Source organism: Anarrhichthys ocellatus, unplaced genomic scaffold, assembly GCF_004355925.1.
Source record: "Anarrhichthys ocellatus isolate YVR2014 unplaced genomic scaffold, GSC_Weel_1.0 scaffold3, whole genome shotgun sequence".
NCBI classification, from domain to species: domain Eukaryota; kingdom Metazoa; phylum Chordata; class Actinopteri; order Perciformes; family Anarhichadidae; genus Anarrhichthys; species Anarrhichthys ocellatus.
The window spans coordinates 5261372-5268916 of record NW_022280033.1 but is presented as its reverse complement, the minus strand read 5'-3'; the positions used below and the strand labels follow the sequence as shown (position 1 = coordinate 5268916).

Here is a 7545-nt window from a genome sequence, read left to right as displayed (position 1 = left end):
TAGCAAATGGCTGCAATGAAACAAAGAGTGAAAAATTGAAAGGGGTCGTACATAAGATCACCTGTTAAATCAGTTCAGTAAATCTGAATTCCCTGCTGACAGTCTCAGCTGTTTAAATACTTTTGGTCCTGTGGTACCATCTCTACTCTTGTCTTCACTAATTTTCTCTCTTTGGGACTCTATCCAAACATCATCCTCATCAGTCCTCACCCCGGCCCATCCTCTTATCTTATCTTATCAGGGGCTGTCAGCCATCCTGTCCGGATTTGGAAAATAATCAAGCAGAGGTAACTGAGTGCAAGGTCTTGTTTCTTTTGCTGCCATTGCCATGTTTTCTATGGTGTGGTTATGTCCATTAAGCATCCTGTTTGTCCAGTTGAAATCCATTATTCAATTGTTCTCTCTATTGTTGCGTGAGACGTCACCAGCTGTATTTTCCAGTCGTATTGATGACGGCCCATTAAACCGATGCTGTTTGCAGCCCTCTTCTCTTGTTTGCTTGACTCTCTGGACCCTGGAGGCCATCTGTTGAAGCCATCAGAGCCCCAAAGGCATACTCAAGGTGATCATTGTTAAAGAAAGCTTGATTAATACAATGATATTTTTTTTTACAATTCTTCCAGATGTTGGGGGCCAATTAGCCCATAGGATGTAGCCTTGTTGAATAACTGATGACTATCACGATTATTATATATGGACTACAATCCGATGCGCCAATGAAAACTGTTGACAGTGTGTTGTGTGGATTAAACTGTTTAATATTTTGAATTTTTCAATGTATTTTTTTCAGTGATTGTGAGCACCACAAATGAAGTACAGGTAAAACCGAGGATATGTTTGGGTGAACCAACCAGTTAAAGTTTTGGACTTAAAGTCGTGTGCTCCAGTGTATTATGGACCCAACCTCTGACGTCTCTCCTGATACAGCCTGGAGTACACTTCTGCATCACTGCATCATTTTAAAAGGCACAGGTTTTTTGTTTTTTATTTATTCTGGCTGATTAGCGTTAAGGTGGGCGGAGCTATGCTAGATATTACATGAGGACATCAAAGTCCATGTGATAATACAAATGTTAAAGGTGTGAGCTGTCCCACACTCACATGTGCAACAAAACTAAAAAGAGAGAGAGGCAGATGTCAATCAAGCCCAGCTTGTTAACTCCCACAGAGAGGTCCAATCAGCCACCATAAGTGAAAACACCCGAGTGGGCTTTTAAACTCTTTCTCTTGTACAAAGTTGGTGTATCACAGCTCTGAATTCCAAGAAGTTTTTTTTACTGTCTATCTGTCCTTGTGAGGGTCCCTGTTTTTGTTGTATGCTGAGATAAAGTATTTTCAGAAGCTGCTACCAGATCCCTCAGCTGCCACAGACAGCATGGCAGTCTGACACCAATATGATTAAGTGAGATGTATCCGCCACATGCGTGTCACATCAACCGCATGTGAAATGTGTCACAAACACCAGTGACCGTCACAGAATTGCAACTCACTGATCAGAGAAGGGTTCATTTCCACATTACTGAGCAAGGCCCAACTGCTACATTATCATATTACTGTTGAAGACATGTTTTCTGGCTTCTTGACACCGAAACACTTTGTTGTTCTCACATTTTCCTGTTTTTAGTTGTGCACTGTGTCCCCACATGGAAGGTGAAACTTCAGTTTACACATGGAGACCCGACAGTCGTTGGTGTTTGCAGATCACAAACAGAGTAGCAAAGTAGCCGACTGAGGTCTATCAATGCAGATTAAAGTCACGCTGTGGAGATCCTGAGCTCTAATGACGCTGTAGAGCAAACGCTTTTTGTTTATGAAGTAGGAAATTAATTCAACATGTTTAGAAGGCCTCGAGGTTCTGCAAAATGCAAGTAAACAAGTCAATATATTTTTGATTATACTAAATATAAGTCACCAGAGCCAAAAGTGAGTCTTTAAACAACTTTTTTGTCTGATAATCCAAAAGCCAAAAAGTATACAATTTAGGATTTAAACAGTTAATAATTACAACGAAATGCCAGATACATTTTCTGTCCGAATCAGTTCATTATCGTTTCAGCTCTGCATGTTTTTTTGTAGGTAAATTGACGATATAATCAAACGTGTCTTCAGTTAAAATAATTATCTGAATATGGCACAGCATAAGGAAATGTTTACCTCGTAGCATCATTTAGACTAAACAAAACTGTTATTAATAGAAAGTATTTCAATAGCTTGCACTAAATATAGCAGAGTCTGAAACCTGTCCTGCCCTCCAACAACTAAGTTAGCTGACTAAAGTCTGCTGAAGATAAGTTGTGGTTGTCTGGGGGCGGGGAAGGCAGTCTAGACAGGTTGAGTAATGTTGACAGAGCAAAAAAAACCACAATCCTCAAAATTAGTGAATGTCTTCTTGTGTGATTTTAAAAATGTACCTGAACTTAGTCTCAAGACTCTGAACTATTTTTCTCTCTGGGATCCGGCAGGCTCCGTATATAACAAGGAGTGCAGCAATAGTCTGCCTAAATCTCTTGGATGTGCAAACCTTAACTGGAAATAAAGTTTCATTCCCAGTTGAGGTAACTTTATTCAGATCCATCTTGGCAGTTAATCTGTTCCTTTTGTCATCCAAATCTTAAATGTTGCATTTCATTGATTTGTGCATAATACCTCTTAGAGTAAACTTGTTTAATCAACTCTTGTGTGCTCTCGGTTCCTCACGCAACACAAATTTCCCAACTTCATCTCAATATCAAAATCATCCCTGACTATTGTTTTCTTTTTGGAAAATCACTTCAAGTCAGCAGCACATAGTCTGAGCTGCCACAAAGGCAGCACCACTAACCTTTGTCTTAAACCCCGATCTTGACTCTGTTATATTCGGCAGAAAATCTCTCCAATGCACAACAAGGTCACGGCTACACATTCAGCATCGTATCCGCAACGCAGATGTCATCAAACAAGAGACTGCAGCACCATGACAACAATCATAGCCAGGAGAAGGAACAATGCGTATCACATCTTGTATATTAGCTTTGGTTTATGCCAATGTAAATGTGGCCACAGCTTCAGCACTGGGAATAACATTCAAGATTTATGTCCAAAGTCAATGTTCAGTGCCAAAGCAGGAAATAGTGTGGCCGTTATGTGGCGAAGTGGAGAGTAAGGGTGGAGGTCGGAGAGGTGGCTGCATGTAGCATGTCGTCACGGGCAGTAACCACAATCTTTCCCGAACCTTATAAGCCATGCACAGATTATTGTGCGATTATTTTAACCCTTGTGCTCTGTTGAAGTCGGCCTCACTTGGTCTGACATCTTTAAAACCCAGTTTGTTCACTTTTTAATGAACTGAGCTTGCAGCTTTGATGAAGCTGACGTTAATTATGTTTAGGGTTCCTAAAGAGGTCTGACTTCTTGTTAGACCTCTTATGAACAACCACAAATAAAACTCCAATAGTCTTATTTGGGATTTATCCCAGATATAGAGCATCTGGAAGTTCCTTACATTGTACCCAAACAGAAGTAAAACATAATTTTCTGTGACAGACTTCTGAAATATTTCTTCAGTTCAAAATCACGTTTAGAAGGCATTCTCATGAAATTCGGAAAAGTCATCAGGACCAAATGGCAGTGACCCAAAACCACCATATTCCCACAGAAGCTCAACAGATTGTATGTGGTCTATTTCCTACTAAATACATGCAGACAGAGTTAACATGCGTCTCTATTTTCATCTGTAAAAGTGTGAAACTGTTCCTCCTGAAGCTGAGGTTCAACTCTCACACTTTGGTACAAGGTCACTTCGGATAAGCAGAGCAATTAATTAAAATTAATAAGTTCATTTTCTGCAGGCAGTTCACTTTGTGGACGTGAAGAGTGACAAACATAAAACCGCTGGCAAAAAATGAAGATGTTCCAATGTTATTTAAAAGTTTTAAATGTCTAACATATGGTAGCGATTATTCCTTGGAGTTTCCCTGAACCAACATGAGGAAGTTATATAATCTCATCTGCTGATGAAAAATTGCTTTCAAACTTCATGCGGAAACATTATGAGTAGCTAGTTCTTTTATTGTAAAATATACTGCTTTAATTTCACCAGTGTGATGAAAAGAAATCTGTGTGAAAATGTGTTGATAATAAACAAACTGACCCCAATTCGCCTCCTGTGTGTGTGTGTGTGTGTGTGTGTGTGTGTGTGTGTGTGTGTGTGTATATAAGATGTTTTATTCAAGATGTAAAAACAAACCTAAGCTTATTTACTTATGGAAAGTTAATGAAGCAACATTCCAATGACTAAACTAAACTGAGCCGTGGCAAGAAGTATTTTCAGAACAAATATGCTCAAAGTATTTTATCTTGGGGATTTTTTTAAATCAGTATTTTCTTTCAGATAACTAGAGGAGCGCTCTCAATTCAACCGTGCCCTTTTCCTTCCTTCCCTCCATCTTTTAGGCGTCAGGTCGGTTTACATGTGAGAGAATGTGATACTGCACACAAACCAAACATCAGGACAGACCACACACACACACACCTGCAAGCAACAAATACAAAATATTCACCATCTCAGTTTAGCGTGTTAGCAAGCTAACATGTGCTAATTAGTACTAAACTCAAATGATGAGAATGTCATTAGATCTGCAGGTATTTGGTCAAAAACAAAAGTATTCATCAAATTGAAATTGTGTCCCTAAAATAAAACGCTCATCGATCAGTCCATTCGTTCAACAGTTGCTGAGATATTACTATCAAAACCACCAATCACAACGTGACGGTGGCGCTTGAGGAAAAGTTAGGGGATCATCAAAATGATTGATCATCTGGGAACCATGAATGTTTGTAGAAAAGTTCAAGTATTTGTTACTAAACAATTAACCAAGTCACTGAAATAAATCAACAGATTAATTGATGGTCGGCTCTTGTATACTTCCCAGCTCCTGCTTTGCACTCAGTAATCTCCCTGATTGTTCAGTGTTCATGACCTTGTGTATCAGAGGGCGTCTGGTTGTAAACACAATGGGGCTTTTGATGAGTAGCCCGGTTTCGCTCCACTGCGTCATATTACCGTGCTACATGCTTATTTTATGTGCTGTTTCCCCGGTCTTCAGACGGAGCGCTCTAATTATAGTCGTCTAGTTGTCTGGGGACACAAGGTTGTGGTCGGTGGATAGGTGATTGAGAGAGCTGCTGCAAAGAGACAGTAACTCATGTTGAGGTGGAGCAGAAGGCTGATTGGCTGAAGGCTGGTGTCCCACTTCCAGCCTGTGACCTAAACTATAAGACTTCTTCTTCTGCTACTTGACAAGACTACGACAGAAATGAATATCAGGGATGTCACAAGGGATTCTTTTTCATTATCAATTAATCTATCTGTTTAATTTCTCTGAATAATTGATTGACGGTCAGTTAAAGGGAGTAGGACTCTGCACGTTTGAGCTTCGTCAAGTCCTAGAAAATAACCCTCCATGATGTCATAGTGATGTCATCAGGGTTATGCAGGGTTTGGGCGTGCAACTTTAAATGTATAACAGAAAGCCTAAATGCAAACTGGAGGTTTGGAGATTAAAAGATGTGGACGTTTACCAGGGAAAAAAATGAATGCTGTTGTATTTTTAGGAAATGTAGGCTTTATATAGAAGACTACAAGTCAACATTTGTCTCTTACGAGCTCCCCCCCCCACTTTATGGATGTGCAAACTAACTTGCTGAAGCCTTACTTTAGTTGTTTGGTCTATAAAATTTCAGAAAACTTGGACAAATAATCATCGGAAGTTTCTGAAGCCCAGGCTTGTCTTGCCGTTGCTTATTATGTCCAAACGGAAGTTTAAATCATAATATATTCAGTTTATGTTTAGTTTAGACTGGAGAAGCTTAAACCTACACATGATTGCCATTTTTATTTGATAAATCACTTAAAACAATTAACCAGTAATCAAAATTGCCATCTATTCCTTTTCTAATGATGTTTCATCACCAGCACCAGCTTCTTGAGCATCTGCTCACTGCAGGTGAAAACTGAAACAGAAATGCTTATCACTGTGAGAATAGCAGCTCTCTCAAAGCCCCAGGACCGCTGATAAGCAAGCTGCTTCAAAAGTTATCAAACACACTCTCCGCCAACATTGTATCGAGCACACTGAGGAGAGGGGTTTGAAATGTGTGGTGTGTGTGTGCACTGAAAACATAGTACAACATAGTACCGAGTGTTTACATGGTACGGTAGTGTTTTAAACTCAACAGGGTCTATTCTCGGAGCTCTTTCATGCTGGCCCCCACTGTGAAGTGTGTGTGTGTACACCATTTACATTCTCACACTGTCACCTGCTGTGATGCCTCAAACTCAGACTGTGTACAAGTCTCCACCTCTGGCCCACAACAACTTTGAGTCCAAAGCGAGGTCAGCTTTCAACTTCCTCTGCAGCTCTCACAACATGCACGTTTGATTATTGACAGAGAGAGAGATATATATTCCCGGTCTTAAAATAGACCTGTAAAGCAGCAGCATACATGCATATGGTCTCTCTGATATCACATATCAAACACAGCTATCAGCGGAATGTCCTTGGTCTCACATCAGCTGTTGGTGATGCAGTAAGCTCTGCGATTTGGTGACCATTTGACCTTGTCACCGTTTCAGCTGGAGCTCCACCAGCTGTACAGAATCAGCTGGAAACCAAACATCTGCATTAGCCTAGCAGAGAATAGCAACGTGCACTTTGTGGACATCCCTTATGCTCTCCCCCCTCGGCCCCCCGGGCTCAGTATTGTTGGCATTCTGTGTCAGCAGTCTGAACACCCGTCCTTTACTTTCTATGGCGGACGCATTAGAAGCCCACTTACCCTCATACAAGCGGCCTGCGATCCCCTCACACTTGAGCAGCACGTCGCTTCGTGCACACTAACGCTCATGCGTTCGTTGGTCTTGTTATTGTCGCCTCTCATTCAGCAGCAAAACTCAACTCAAAGCTCCGCAGTTATGCAGCTGGCACGGGGGAGGGGAGTCTCTCTGACTGGTCCAGATTCCAACAAATAGCAGGCCAGCTGGTTACTTTGTACCTATACACCACCAGAATATAATCCATTTACAATATGCATTAGAGCCCTGAGGCAGGTACTGGGTCCCTTTTTTATACAACTAACTTCTCTCTGGCTCTGTTGCACCACTGTCACCGCTGGACATACAGCCCAATAGCAGGAGATGTAACAAAACAGGGGCGTAGCAATAAGGGTCCTGAAGCAGCAAAGGGGACCCCGGGCCACCATCCATCCATACCAATCAGGGGCAACCTCCTGTTTTGAAAAGTGAAGTGGAAGTGCTTTAAACCTGCATTCCTTCTAATGGCCAGCAGGGGGCGACTCCTCTGGTTGCAAAAAGAAGTCTGATTGTATAGAAGTCTTTGAGAAAATGACTCTACTTCTCACTTGATTGATGATTCAAGTCACTAACTTGACATTTTACCATGATCTTTCCCCAACCTTAACCAAGTGCCAAACGTAACCATGTTATCATGCTTTACTTCATTGCTATGAGCAGATACTGTAAAAAAAACAAATGGTGTCAGCGAACAT

The 7545-nt window shown here is 41.0% G+C and overlaps 1 protein-coding gene across 1 annotated transcript in view; it reads right to left on the bottom strand.

Annotated features, from left to right (window-relative positions):
* Positions 1-7096, bottom strand: part of LOC116397996 (equilibrative nucleoside transporter 1-like) — a 30813-nt gene extending 23717 nt beyond the window's left edge. Inside the window, exon 1 of the mRNA XM_031873965.1 lies at positions 6817-7096. The gene's annotated coding sequence lies outside the window, so the exon portion shown is untranslated. The remainder of the gene's footprint in view (positions 1-6816) is intronic.
* Positions 7097-7545: the final 449 nt, after the last annotated feature.